The sequence below is a fragment of the Nicotiana sylvestris genome, chromosome 3, assembly GCF_000393655.2.
Source record: "Nicotiana sylvestris chromosome 3, ASM39365v2, whole genome shotgun sequence".
NCBI classification, from domain to species: domain Eukaryota; kingdom Viridiplantae; phylum Streptophyta; class Magnoliopsida; order Solanales; family Solanaceae; genus Nicotiana; species Nicotiana sylvestris.
This window is the reverse complement of record NC_091059.1, coordinates 206,157,305-206,172,350: the sequence shown is the minus strand read 5'-3', so window position 1 is coordinate 206,172,350 and position 15,046 is coordinate 206,157,305. Positions and strand designations below refer to the sequence as shown.

At 37.0% G+C, this 15,046-nt stretch overlaps 1 long non-coding RNA gene across 1 annotated transcript; it reads right to left on the bottom strand.

Moving 5' to 3' along the window:
• Positions 1 to 9,972: 9,972 nt before the first annotated feature.
• LOC138886962 (uncharacterized) lies at positions 9,973 to 11,290 on the bottom strand. Its single transcript, XR_011405935.1, has 2 exons — positions 10,912 to 11,290; positions 9,973 to 10,585 (listed from the first exon to the last, which is right to left on the bottom strand). It is a non-coding gene; the product is annotated as an uncharacterized lncRNA (long non-coding RNA).
• Between the last annotated feature and the right edge of the window lie 3,756 nt (positions 11,291 to 15,046).

Here is a 15,046-nt window from a genome sequence, read left to right as displayed (position 1 = left end):
CCGGGACGTCATGGTCCAAGGACGTCATCCTAACCGTCCAAAGACAGCATTCATGGTCCAATGGGAATTTGCATCACGTTTAAATTTATGCACAATATATGTTCGTATTGCTCATTTGCAGGTAAACCGGCTAGCAACGGCCATCTCATCAGGAGCGATCTCGCTCCGGTTCCCGCAGCCTATCGATTTTCAGAAACCTCTCTCAATCTAAACATCGCGTTCGTCCGTTTCAAATCTCCATCGGCATATTCTGTCAATGGTTCCTGAACTACATATGGCCTGATTCCTATAAGACCAGGGATATGTAGGCAGCTCAAAAACCAGAGTTCGGTCAAAATTCCTTTCAAAACGCCACTTCCGGTCAAAATTAGTCATCTTGTCTTTACCCGACAACTCTTTCATGCTCCTCGGGTAAAGAGGGGCAGCCGTTGATACCCAATTTTTCCCTAGGTAATTTTATACCCAAAATATTTCTAAATAGCATATACGTGCATATGTAAGCACACCCAACAGTTTTGGTATTTTTAATGATTTTTAAACCTACCTACTGCCTATTTTTACACCACAAAAATGCAATAATTATTCCCAAATTTATCATTTTGGTGAATAACTCATTTCATTCTCACGTTTACGCCAAAATATAATTAAGGTAATTTTTGCATATTTTACAAATTTATTTGGCATTTTTAAAGCTAAATTATATGTAATTGCAATTATAGCCTATTTTATGATTTATAACATTTTATAATTATAAAATTACTTCCAGTATTTTTAATTTAATATTTGTATATTATTTATTAATTTAGTACCTTCAATTGGCTTCAGAAAAACCTTTTACTATTTTTTATAAAATAAAATGGGAAAATGGCTATTTAAAATTTAGCCCCAATTACATTTCAATTACAGCCCAATTTGCATCCCAATTCAACCCAATCCCAACCCCCAAATCAATTTTAACCCAATTACCTGATCCAATTGCCCAAACCTGCCCGTTTCTTTTTTAAAAAAAATCTGAGTCGTTGATCATTTTTGATCAATGGCCCAGATCTCTTCTTTCCTTTTTAATTCCAAACGACCCCTAAACCCTACCCCATTCTTTCAGAAGCGCCTCCTCTAACTCCTCTCTTCTCTCAAACGCTCTTGATCTCTCTCGAAACCCTAATCGCTCTCTGCCACCTCCAACCCCAAATCCACCGGAATCTATGGTTGTTCTGACCATGGACGACCTATACTCACCCCCTACTACTCTCACGTGCTTGATACCTGAAGTTTCAAGGCCAGACTTCAAGGGTCTTTGCCCATACCTTCGTCGATTTGAGGTTTTCAGCCATCTCCGGCCTTGCTCCGGCATGTCTTAGCCTCCTGAGCCTAATTCCGACCTTATCGACTCCAGATCTGACCTTGTTTCTTCCAAGCCTTTCTCATTTCTAGGGTTCTCAGAAACCCTAGCCTATTCGAGGTTCTTTTTCGTTTATTTGTTTAGATCTGTGCCGTATTTGATGTTTTATGCGTTTTCCCCAAATTTCCTTTTCCAAATCTTTTGATTTCAAACTAGGGTTTCTGAGTTTATTTGTAATGTTTTGTTCGATTCATCTGCTTATCATCTCTAAGTTCGACTGGTGTTGAAAACCTAATTTTTGGAGATTTGTTTGAGTTTCCGAGTCTATCTGTTTGATTTACTTTGTTTACACCAAATTAGTATTAAAACCCTAATTTTTTGGGGTTTTATTTGAGATTCTGAGACTGTTTATTTGTTTCACTTGCTTATCGCCTCTAAACTCTACTGATTTCGAAAACCCTAGTTCTTTGGGGTCTGTTCGAGTTCTTGAGTTTGTTAGTGCAACTCGCCTGTTTGAAATCGCTCTGTCTAATTCCTTTACTTCAGCATCTCGTTTTCTTTATGTGATTCCTTTGTTCTGAGTTCTTGCTATTTTTCAAACTCGACTATGTTTTCAGAAAGATTTTCACCTAACTTTTGCATGCTTCTAATCTTTTCTCTATTACTGAGCCAATGAAATTTGACCTAGGTGACTATCACGCTATTACTGTATGCTATTTCTTCTTGCCATAGCTTGGCCTCACATGATCGGTGCGCTAATATCACGTGTGACCCCTCTTCTGAGGAGTGATTGTTGGATATTGCATTGATGTGATCCATATTATTTGTAAACCTAGGGCCCCTCTCCCCTTTACTTGTTAATTTTTAAGTTTTCTTTTAAATTAATTTTCCAAACTCTCTACTCCTTCAACTCTTAAACTTTTTTGCAAAACTATGTGAAAAATCCTTTTCTTTTCTACTTGTCTACTTAAAGTCACAATTGTAGCATAGCCGGAAACCACACCAGTGGATCTTGAGGGGTGCCTAACACCTTCCCCTCGAGATAATTTCTAGCCCTTACCCAACCTCTGCTTCTTCATCTCAATTCTTTCTTAAAGTGTCCTAATGCACTATAATCATTAGGTGGCGACTCTTTAAAATTCCAAAACCCAATTCTCGAAAGGGAATAGAGTTGTCCTCCCAATGTCGTATATCTGATTTCGACTCTTAGAAAAAGGGGGCGTTGACACAGGATGTTTTAGACAAGGTAAAGGTGATTCAAGAGAGGCTTCGTATAACACAGTCGAGGCAAAAATTATGCTGATAGGAAGGTCCATGATGTGTCTTACATGGTTGGGGAGAAGGTTCTACTAAAGGTTTCACCCATGAAGGGTGTTATGAGATTTGGGAAGAAGGGTAAATTGAGTCCTCGATTCATTAGGCCTTTTGAGGTGCTTCGGAGGATTGGGGAGGTGGCTTATGAGCTTACTTTTCCACCCAGATTATTGAGTGTGCATCCGGTATTTCATGTTTCTCTGCTCCGGAAGTATATTGGTGATATGTCTCATGTTTTGGATTTTAGCACGGTTCAGTTAGATAATGATTTGACATATGATGTGGAGCCAGTAGCTATTTTGGAGCGTTAGGTTCGAAAGTTGAGGTCAAAGGATATAGCTTCAGTGAAAGTGCAGTGGAGAGGTCGGCCCGTAGAGGAGGCTACCTGGGATACTGAGTAGGAGATGTGAAGCAACTATCCTCACCTATTTGAGGCTTAAGGTATGTTTCTTGACTCGTTCAAGGACGAATGTTTGTTTAAGAGGGGAAGGATGTAACGACTCAGTCGGTCGTTTCATGAATTACCGCTCCATTTCCCCCATTTCTGCTTCTTATTGTCTTGTTCAGCCGTATTATGTGATATCGGGTTCAGAGAGGTTTTGGAAAGGAATGAGACATTTAGTCTCTTTTGAGTAAGCTTAGGTTAAAAAAGTCAACCGAATGTTGACTTGTGTGAAAAAGGGTGCGGATGTGAATTCCGATGGTTCGGATAGCTTAGAGAGGTGATTTGAGACCTAGGAGCATGATCGGAATGTGTTTTGGAGGTCCGGAGTAGATTTAGGCTTGAATTGGCGAAATTGGAATTTTGACGTTTTCCGGTTGATAGGTGAGATTTTGATATAGGGGTCGGAATGGAATTTCAAAAGTTGGAATAGGTACGTTATGTCATTTGTGGCGTGTGTGCAAAATTTCAGGTCATTCGGACGAGGTTTGATAGACTTTTTGATCGAAAGCGGAATTTGGAAGTTTTGGAATTCTTAGGCTTGAATCCGATGATGATTTGGTGTTTTGATGTTGTTTTGAGCGTTCCGAGGGTTGAAACAAGTTTGAATGATGTTATGAAGATATGTTGGCATGTTTGGTTGAGGTCTTGAAGGCCTTAGGTGAGTTTCGGGTGATTAAATGAATCAAATCTTGTTGAGGGAAGTTGCAAATTTCTGTTGTTGGTGTTGCAGACATTTGGCCTTCGTATTCGCGAGAGGGATCTCGCGTTCGTGAAGGGATGTGGTGTGAGGCAAGAAATTTGGCCTTCACATTCGCGATGTTGGTCCCACATTCGCGAAGGGTTAGGTTATGTGTTCATCGCGAACGCGATGAGGTTCCCGCGTTCGCGTAGAGTAATGGGAGCAACTGGGGTCCAGGTTCATTTGTGCTTCGTGTTCGCGAGCTATAGGTCGTGTTTGTGATGGGTTGAGGAGCTGAAGCTTCGTATTCAGGATGTCGCGTTCACGAAGAAGGATTAAGTGGTCAACAAATTTTGTGCTTCGCGAACGCGGTCAACGCAATGAAGGAATTTTAAATCGCTCGCCAGAATGTTTAAAAGGCCATTTTCGCGATTTTTTGCCAAAGTTCACCATTTTTGAGTCGGTTTTGGAGCTTTTGAGGGAGATTGAAGAGGGAATCAAAGAGAACTTCTTGGAGGTAAGATTTATGGACTTAATACTTGATCCTATTGTCATTTCTACCTAATTAAACATGAAATTTGGGGGATTTGAAGCCTAAAATTGGGGAGTTAGGGCTTGGAAATTGGAGATCTTAATCTAGGTATTTGAGGGGTCATTTTTGGTCGGATTTTGGTATTCTTGGTATGTATGAACTCGTGGGAGGATAAGGATTCCATTGAGGTAGCTTTTATCGAATTTCGAGACATGGGCCCGAGGGTCGGGTTGGATTAATTTGGGGATTTTTAATATAATTTGATTATTTTCGCATGGACTTCGTTCCCTTAGCATATATTGATGTTGTAATTCTGATTTTGGATAGATTCGACGCGAGTTGAGGCCGAGTCAAGAGGCAAGGGCATTGCGGAGTAGTATTTCATTCGGTTTGAGGTAAGTAGCCATTGTAAATCTGGACCTGAGGGTATAAAACCCCGGTATTTCGTATTGCTTTGATAAATGAGATGACACACATGCTAGGTGACGAGCATGTGGGTGTGCATCAGTAGGGATTGCGACTTGGTCCGTCCCGTAGCGACTATTATGCCGCGTATTTGATTTGAAATCTTATGATATCCCATATTTTAGAGATTGATACTATATTTTGGGTTGTACACCATGTTTGGGGCCTTGTGCCGACCTGTTTAAACCTTATGGGGTATTTTTACTACTTTCTTCACTCTATTTGTTTTGAAAGCATATCCTTAGTCATGTTTTATCTGTTTATTATTTAAATCCAGTTTCATCACTCTACTTCTTAATATATGAAAACTGTTTGGGCTGAGTTCCCTGATTTCCACTTATATGCCCGAGTGGCTGTGAGGTTAATGACTAAGAGAGGTTAGGACCTAATGGTGAGGATTATATATTTATTACGGATCGGGCTGCAAGTCACAGCGATATATATATATATTGGATTGCACGCCGCATCGATATGATGCTTGGGCTGTAGGAGCCCCTCCGGAGTCTGTACACCCCCAGTGAGCATAGTCGACTATAAACTATGGATCGTGCTGCACGCCACAGCGGTTATTATGATTATTACTATTATGAGATATTATTGAGCCAGAGTGCTGAGTGTGAGTATTGTTTGACGAGAGCTGAGTCACAAGTGACTGAGAGGCTTGCCCGAGAGGCTATACTTATGAGTGATACCTTGCTCGAGGGGCCCATTTATGATATTTTGTTGTTTTCACTCTTCTTTTTATACTGAGCCTCTGTTGAAAAATATTGAATAAATAATTTCAAAGTATTTTAATTGAAACAGAATTTTTTACGAGATAACTGACTATGGCTTGGTTTTGACTTGATATTTCTGTTGAAAACTCTTATATGGTTTTAAATTGCTCGTCACTACACTCAGACCTTATTTACTTTAGTTACTTATTGAGTTGACGTACTCACGTTACTCCCTGCACCTTGTGTGTAGATCCAGGTGCCCGAGCAGCAGAGTGAGAGCTTCCAGCACCCTCATAGCTTTACCGGAGACTGCAAGGTAGTTGCACGGTGTTCGCAGCCCTACTTTCCTCCTTCCTATTTTAGTATTCTGCTATTTCAAACTTATGATGTATTATTCAGTCAGTTTGAGTTGTATTTAGAGGCTTTTGACTAGTGACACCGGATTATTGGTTGTGTTGGTGTTCTGTACTGGTTTTTTCGCATATTTTGTTTTACTCATCTATTTCATATGACGAATTTGAGACTTATTCGATACTAGAAAATTATTTTTATAAAAGATTTCATTTTGGTAAATATTTGGTTGACTTGCCTAGTACTGTGATAGGTGTCATCACGACCGTGGGCATTTGGGGTCGTGACATTAAGACATCTGAATCTGAATACACATCTGAATATATTAAGATTTGTATTAAGATCCGAATAGAAATGATTAAGACTGTTTGATTTTGAACATCTGAATGTATAAAATTTATCTTTATTTAAAAATTAATAAACATAAAATTCAAATAAAATACTAACTAATCTAATATTGTATCAATTAAATATATAGTTTTTTTAAAATATGATAGTTGTTGGTGGTAATGGCTAATAGGTGAATGCTGACTAGAGGCAGTGGTTGGTAGTAGTTTTGGTTGATGGTAGTGGTTCATGCTAGTAGCTAGCAGTGATTGGTAGTGGTGGCGATTATGATTAAGGATGGTGGTGGTGGATGATTATAGTTAATAATGGCGGGTGGTGGTAGTAGTTATTACTGAGGAATGTGGTGAGTGGGTGGTGGTAGGTTATAATGATGGACAGTACCAGTTGTCGTTGTTGATGGTGATGGGAGGATCAGTTGTGGTAGATGAGGTGAATGAGTGTTGATTGTGGGTGAGATGATGGTGGTCGGAGTGGTGGGATAGTAGGTGGTGATGGTCGATAATGGTGACGTCTATGATTGAGGATGATGGTGGCGTGGTGGTGGTAGGGGTGGTAGGGGTGGTGGAGTATGGTGGTGGTGGTGGCATGGTGGTAGATGATAATGGTAGGCGGTGACGGCAGTTAATAATGAATATGTGATAGCATCTTAATGAAATTAAGTATTTGTTATAGATCTTATTCATACAGACCTATTCAAACCCATTAAGTGGTTGTGAAGTAAAAAAATGCACGTAATAATTAATATCTGAATAATTAAGATTCAGACTTTAAAAACGAACGCACTTAATGTTTGAGATCTGAATGATTAAGATTCAGACCTCCATTGAGTACAAACAAATGAGGCCTTATTCTCCTTAGTTTCTACCGTTAGTATATATTTACGTGAATATTTATGTATTTCTTTCAGTGAAAATAAATTTGAATATTGGTGTATTATAAATATATACAAAATAAACTGTCACTATACAAAATATATACAAAATAGACCGTCACGATATAAAAAATATACAAAATAGGCTGTCACTATACAAAATATATATAAAATAGACATTTCGGGCTATTAGATATAATATGTTTGGGCTGGAGGGACATTTCGTATCAATGGGAAAAAATATGGCTATTAAAATTTTGAGGGGCTATCGATGGTTGTTTCCTCCTTTATTTATTGGGTCATAGGACTCGTAGTCAATAATTTTGGGAATTTTTTCCTTCCTATACAATATTTGAAACTTATTTACCAAAATTATCCTAGTTTTGTATATTATCTGCCCTAAACAAAGATTATTTACAAATTATATACAATTCATTATTAGTACCTTAAATTAGAGGATTCAGTTACACCATTTTCCTTTTTTCTCTCCTCTCCTCTCATTTTTTCCTTTTTGCTTATCTATGCTCTTCAGATCTATACGATCTGCTCTTACAAAACCCACTTCCCCACTTCCCTCCATCACTCTATTTTTCTAACTATTTCAGACTTCTTTAAAAATACATAGAGGATTTTTGTGGGATAAAACTGAGAAAGAAATAGTAATTTTTAGTTATAAATTTCAGAGGAAAATGGGACTAGTGTTAGTAGAAGTAGTAGAAATTTGGGGCAACGGCCATGTTTGAAGAGTACTAATTGTCATTGTTTGCTTGAGATTTTACGGGCAGGAAAACTACTATTTATGTTGTGTTCTTCTATTTTGTTTTTCTTTTCTTTTAATAAAATAATTTTGTCTTTTTCCATAACTAATATTAACTAGGTGCTTTTTGCTTTCTTTTCTTTCCTTCATTTTTTAGAGTTTAACATATGTATTTGATGGCCTACAAAAATATTTATAAGTTATTTATTAAGTAACTAGACTCATGATACGTGGGTTTCACGTGTACCTTGTCTGAATAATTAATAAACTTTTGAAAATCATATTAATTTTTGGAAGTCCTCCATCACCCACCAATATAATAAAAAATCTTCAATCAAATATTGAAAAAGTTTAATGCCGAAATATTTATATTTGATACATTTATAACAATATATAAACTAAAAATAAATTTTATATAACTAATTATATAGTATAAAACTTATTTATAACTTATGTACAACTTTCATCATTATTTTTACCTAATCGAATACAACTACAACATCATACAACTTAAATACAATTATCATACAAATTTTATACAATATGTATTTTATATATGATTTGTATATATTTTGTATGTGATGTGTTATTCTTCCTCTCTAAAATTTCAATCAAAATTTCCTCTCTTAATACAATTTTGATACATATCAACAATTTTATGTAAAAAAAATAGTATTTATAACTTTTCATTCAACGATTCATACATTATATAACTATTTTTTTAACTTTCATACAACATTCAAATAAAAGAAATATACAACTACAATAGAATACAACTTAAATACAATTTATATGTAATTATAATTCAAATTTAATACAATTTCGTAAGTATATTGTATGTCATCTGTTCTTCTTCTTCTTCTTCGAGTTTCAATATGAAATTCTACCAAAATCAAGTCTAATCTTCGCAAAACACCCTTGAAATTAAAATATAAAACTTCAAACAATATTATAAATTGTTTGCAACAACACCCAATCCAAACAAATAATAGTTTTTGAAAACCCAAATTCGAATTCAAAGCTTCAAAGCTTTTTAATGGCTGTCAATGGTGGAGAGAGAGAGAGAGAGAGAGAAAGAGAGAGAGAGAGAGCATGAGAGAAAGAACAAGAATGAGAAATAACTAGTTCCTTGTTCAATTCCTAATATAAAGAGATATTCATTTAAAACTAATTTGTATATAATTGATAAATTGTATATGGCCATGTAATTAAGTTAAAACTTGATTAGGAGGTAATAAAGTTTCATATATAGTATAGGAAGGTAAAATCTCATAATTTGTAATGTCATGAGTGTGTGTGTGTGTATATATATATATATATTTTTTTTTTCTTTTTTCCTTTGGATGATAGAAATTCTAATTGTCAAACTTGAGCGCAAAGAGATTTCGAATCTCAATCTTACATTTTCCTAGATTTTGTCGTGGATCTTGGATATCACTCGATCTTAAAATTTAATTCACAAGGTGAGAATGGTCCAAATAAAAAGATATCGGTTTATTCCTTCAACCAGCATAAAAAGTATGACTCCAATATCATATTACGAAAAATAAATTTTAGTACCAACTCAATCTAAGAAACTAACTCATGTGATAAAAGTTGTCTAGTATTATATCAGGAGAGAACAGCACATTCTCTTGACTAATGTTTCCAACAAAGCCAAGGTCGTCACCATATCAAATGCCTAACAACTTCTAATTGATGGATAAATCGTATAATTTATATTCCATAGCCAAGAACCACAAAACTAATTTGAGTAATGTCTTTACATTAAGATAAATATAATTAGACAATTATTTGTCACAACTTGTGTTTTCAGATTGTTGCCGGAGAAAAATCTCCTCCCATGAGTTACAAAAATTCAGAGAAAGGTTAATGTTGGAATGCTTCTTCGGACCAATCGAGGTTATGTCTGAACAAAGATACAATGCTCGAAATTGGGCATTTGTTACTGGACCTATGATGAAGTGGATTGCTCTTGGGGAGTACTTGGGCCCAGACGCACTTGGACTCACTTTTGGGCCCAGACCTTTACTTGGTCTTTATGATTACTACTAGAAGATTCTCTATGTATTTGATTGTAAATAGGGATTTCTTATTTTTGTCTTTATCTCATAATTTGTTATTCTTTTACCAATAGTATAGGGACAATCGTATATGTGGTTATACATAGATTCTTTTCTATTTGTATAAAGAAACGATCTGTACAGAGAATAATCAAGCTGAATACACATAAAATTTCATACATCAATCTTTTTTCTAATTTTCTTTATGGTATCAGAGCATCTTTGAAAGCTTTTACATTTTTTTTTAATTTCTTATTTCAACTTCATCTACAATCATGGTAGAGGCTGTGATTGATCTCGTTACTCCTCAGTCAGCAGATACCTCTAAATCTGCACTCACTCCTTCTCAGCAAATAGATTCATGTCATCTTTATTTCCTATCTCCATCAGATAGTCCCGGAATGAACCTCCTTAATGTAACCTTCGATGGCTCCTGTTATGGTAACTGGCGCAGAGGAGTACTGATCTCTCTCTCTCACAACAAAAAATAAGCTGGAATTTATCACTAGATCATGTCCAAGTCCAGATCTAGATTCACCCTAGCAGGCACAGTGGAAGAGAACCAATGACATAGTGATTGTCTGGTTGCTGAATTCTCTTAGCATAGATATTGCTGAAAGTGTGATCTCCTCTCAAACTGCTAAAGAGTTTTGGAATGAACTCGAGCAGAGATATGGCCAAGCAAATGGAACTAAGCTCTTTCAGCTGAAAAGAGAGCTTAATACTATTAGGTCAATGGACTGCAGATGTAGCATGTTATTTCACCAAGCTTAAGAGAATTTGGGATCAACTGAAATTACTCAATACTTTTATGATCTGCAGTTGTGAGTACAATTGTGGAGCTAACACTCATAATATTAAAATGAATGAAGATCAGAAATTAATATAGTTTTTAATGGGACTCAATAATATGTACACTGGTGTGAGGGGAAATATTTTGATGATGAATCTCTGCCCACTACGGCTCAAGCATACTCTATCATTTTACACGAGGAATCACAAAGAGAGGTACACTCTAACAATGTTCTTACCTCTGATTCTTCTGCTTTTTTTACCACTGGGCAAAGATGGAATCCACCAAGGAATACAACAGAATACAAGACACCAAATTATGGTAACCTTGAAATTAAGAAATCAGATCAGTATTGCAAATACTGCAGAAAATCAGGGCATGTTAAAGAAAACTGCTACAAACTTATTGGCTACCCTTCACACTTTAAGTTTAATAAGCCAAGGAAGGGAAACTTTGGGAATCAACAGGTTAATGCAGCAGCTACTGAGCAGGAAATTACCAATGGAGTGGCAGCCAATTCTGTGTCAACACTTGTCAGCAGTGAGGGATTCACCAAAGAGCAATGTGACCAGCTTATCCAGATGTTCCAGTCGATGCAAAGAGGACCTGGAACCAACAATTCAGAGGTCATTTCCAGTGTAAATCTGGCTGGTATGCATTATGGTTGTCATGTCTATACTTCCTTTTATTCTAAATTAACCCACCTTACTTGGATTATTGATTTCGGTGCTTCACAGTACATGACTTTTGAAAGATCCATGTTACATAATGTTTTAGAGTTAGCATGTCCTGTTTTAGTCAGTCTATCCAACTTATATAAGGTAAAAGTTTTCTATGTGGGAAGCCTCTATCTCACTCCAGATTTTGAGTTGTACAATGTGCTTCTTGTCTATGCATTTAAACACAATCTCTTATCAGTTTCTTAGCTTTGTACATAATTTGATCGCAAGCTAATTTTTTCTAAATCTGATTGTTCCATACATGCCCCTTTTTTGAAGAGGGAACAAGTTCTTGGTGAAGCTGCAACAGGGCTCTATGTGATAAGAGATAACACTGCCCAAATGGATCTCATTTCCCAGAAACCACTGTTTCCAGCCTTTTTTAATTCCAGTCATGAGTCTAGGTCTAGTTTGTCTAATTTTATTTCTTGTTCGAAGTCAGTTTGTCAAAGGGATTCTTCCCTAAGTCTATTGAGTCAAGATTGTACAAAGAAATCTTGTGCTAATATTAATCAAAATATTTCAGCTTATTCTGCTTCTGATTCTACACTTCTTTGGCATAAGAGATTAGGGCATTTACCATTTCATGCTATGAAAAATATCAAAGGTTTACCAATAACACTCAATGATAAAATTGATTTTCCTTATGAGATCTGCCCCATGGCAAGGCAATCTAAGCCATGTTTTCCCAAGAGTTTCACTACTTCAAAGAATTGTTTTGACTTAATTCATATAGATACTTGGGGACCCTATAAAACTCCAACTTATAAAGGAGAAAGATATTTTTTAACTATTATTGATGACTTCTCAAGAAGCACTTGGACTTTCCTACTTTGTACTAAATCAAATACCTTCCCTACTCTAAAATCCTTTATTTCTCTTGTTGAGCGACAGTTTTCCACTAGAGTTAAGGTGACCAGGTCAGACAATACTTTTGAGTTGAGATCAGGAAACCTCACCACTGAATATTTTCATTCCCAAGGGATAATTCACCAAACTTCATGCGTCGCTACACCACAACAAAATGGTGTGGTCGAGCGCAAACATAGACACATATTAGAAACATGTAGGGCTCTATTATTTCAGTCTCATGCACCTAAAAGGTACTGGAGAGAATGCCTACTTACTGCAACCCATTTGATTAACAGATTTTCCTCTAAAGTTTTGCATCACAAATCACCTTATGAGGTTCTATTTGGTTCTAACCTTGACTATGAGCATCTTAAGCCTTTTGGATGTCTTTGCTTTGTATCAACACTTGCTAGAAACAGAGATAAGCTGAGTCCTAGACCTGTTCCAGGAATTCTTTTGGGATATCCATTTGGAAAGAAGGGGTATAAGGTTCTCACTCTACAATCTAATCAAATTGTTATCTCTAGGTACATCAAGTTTATCGAGGACATCTTTCTTTTCTCCTACTCCACTCCAATGTCTAAATTGTTTCCTGCCACTTTTTCTCCTGCAGATGAGTCACACCCACCAACACCTAAGCATACAACTTCATCATCTTTACCAGAACCTCTTAGTCCCTATGTTTATTCTCCAGAACCTCTTAGTCCCTATGTTTATTCTCCTTCTTTTTCTCCTACATCTACTGATATTTCAGGTACATTTCACACATCTCCTGGTACTAGTGAGTCTCTTGCAGTGTTATCACCAGAACAAGAGCCTTTGCTGCGCAGATCTCAAAGGGAACACAATCATCCAGCCTATTTATCTGATTATATATGTTCTACTGCTTATTCAGTTTTTTCTCCTAACCCCTCTTTACTCCCTTTACATTGTTCTTCTTTCTCAGCAATAACCTCAAAGAACCAAACACTAATTAACTCTATTTGCTAAATCAATTAACCTACCCCTTACCAACAAGCCATAATGCATCCTGGCTGGAGAGCTGCAATGGCTTTGAGGCTCTTGTTTCCAATCGAACCTGGGATGTGGTTGAGTTGTCCGCTAGGAGGAAGGCCCTGCCCTACAAATGGGTTTACAAAGTGAAATTAAAGTCAGATGGATCTTTAGAATGATTGAAAGCTAGATTGGTAATATGAGGGGATATTCAAAAGGAAGGGATTGACTATACAAAGACATTTTCTCCCGTAGTAAAAATGACAACTATAAGATATATTCTTTCTGTTGCAATAAAGAAAGGTTGGACATTGTACCAGCTTGATGTCAATAATGCGTTTCTTCACGGCGATCTTGATGAAGAAGTTTATATGTGGTTCCCTCCTGGTATGAGCCCTCCTTATACCTCTCACGTATGTCGACTACGCAAATCCTTGTACGGGCTCAAACAGGCATCTCGCCAATGGTATGCTCGTTTATCTTCAGCTTTGGCTACAAGAGGACTCCTTTGTTCTCTCAACGACTACTCCCTTTTCTTCAAAATCACGAGGAATCTGGTTACTATACTTGCTGTGTACGTTGATGACATTCTTATTACTGGGAATCACAAGCAAGAGATCAGTGAGATCAAATCTTTTTTAGACTCTGAATTTCGAATTAAGTACTTAGGAGAAGCACACTATTTTTTGGGCATGGAGTTGATTATAGAGAATGGAGGTTTGATGATTACCCAACAAAAATTTGCTTTGGAGCTTCTTTCGGAGTTCAATTGCCTTGATTCACGTCCTGTCTCTACACCTTTGAACCTGATTCTCAAACTTTTTGGTACATGTGGAACTCCACTTCCGGATCCTCTTATCTACATATGACTCTTGGGGAAATTGAATTTTTAACCAATACACGCCCTGACCTCTCATTTACCATTCAGACCCTTAGTCAATACATGCAATCTCCATGTTTTGGACATTTGGACGCTGCTTTTCACACTTTAAGATATTTAAGCAGAGATCATGGTCTTGAATTATTTATGAGTCCTGACTCTTCTTATCAGATTTTGGCTTATTGTGATTCCGATTGGGCCGCATGTTCTGATACTCGGCGATCCGTTAATGGTTTTTTCTTAAGTCTAGGCGGATCCCCAATATCCTGGAAATCTAAAAAACAACTTGTTGTTGCTCTTTCTTCGGCAGAGGCAGAGTATAGATCGATGTGTCGCCTTGTTGCAGAGATTACTTGGATTGTTCGCCTTCTCCAAGATCTAACCATTTCACCATCTTTGCCAGTGTCGTTTCACTGTGATAATCAGGCAGCGATTCATATCGCATAAAATCCTGTCTTTCACGAACGAACCAAGCACATAGAGCTTGATTGTCATTTTGTTCATGAAAAGCTTCTTGATGGATTAATTTCATTGTCTTTTGTTCCCTCTTCTTCTCAGCTGGCGGATCTGTTCACTAAGGCACTTGCTGGGCCTCTTCATCGTTCCTTTTTGTACAAGTTGGGTGTCCGATCACCGGTGTCCAACTTGCATGGGGTGTTGCCGGAGAAAAATCTCCTCCCATGAGTTACAAAAGTTCAAAGAAAGGTTAATGTTGGAATGCTTCTTCAGACCAGTCGAGGTTATGTCTGAACAAAGATACAATGCTCTAAATTGGGCATTTGTTACTGGACCTATGATGAAGTGGACTGCTCTTGGTGAGTTGCTCTTGGTGAGTACTTGGGCCCAGACATTTGCTTGGTCTTTATGATTACTACTAGAAGATTCTTATGTATTTGATTGTAAATAGGGATTTTTTATTTTTGTCTTGA